Source organism: Merops nubicus, unplaced genomic scaffold (assembly GCF_000691845.1).
Source record: "Merops nubicus isolate BGI_N331 unplaced genomic scaffold, ASM69184v1 scaffold30481, whole genome shotgun sequence".
Classification (NCBI taxonomy): domain Eukaryota; kingdom Metazoa; phylum Chordata; class Aves; order Coraciiformes; family Meropidae; genus Merops; species Merops nubicus.
In genome coordinates, this window is record NW_008589466.1 from 2,567 (window position 1) to 2,772 (window position 206).

Sequence of the window (206 nt, forward strand, 5' to 3'; positions counted from 1 at the left end):
ACACCCCAACCCCCCCCCCCCCCGCCGGTGCCCCGGGGAGAGCCGGCCCCAGGTTCAGCCCCTGTGCCATGGCAGTGCTGGGCTTCCCTGGGGACCTTCTGCTGTCGCTGCCCATCACCCGCCGTGGTGGTGAGGGGGCATGAGCCATGGCAGGCGTGGGGACACCCCAGCCTGTGCCCAGGATGGGGCAGCGAGCCCGGGGCAGG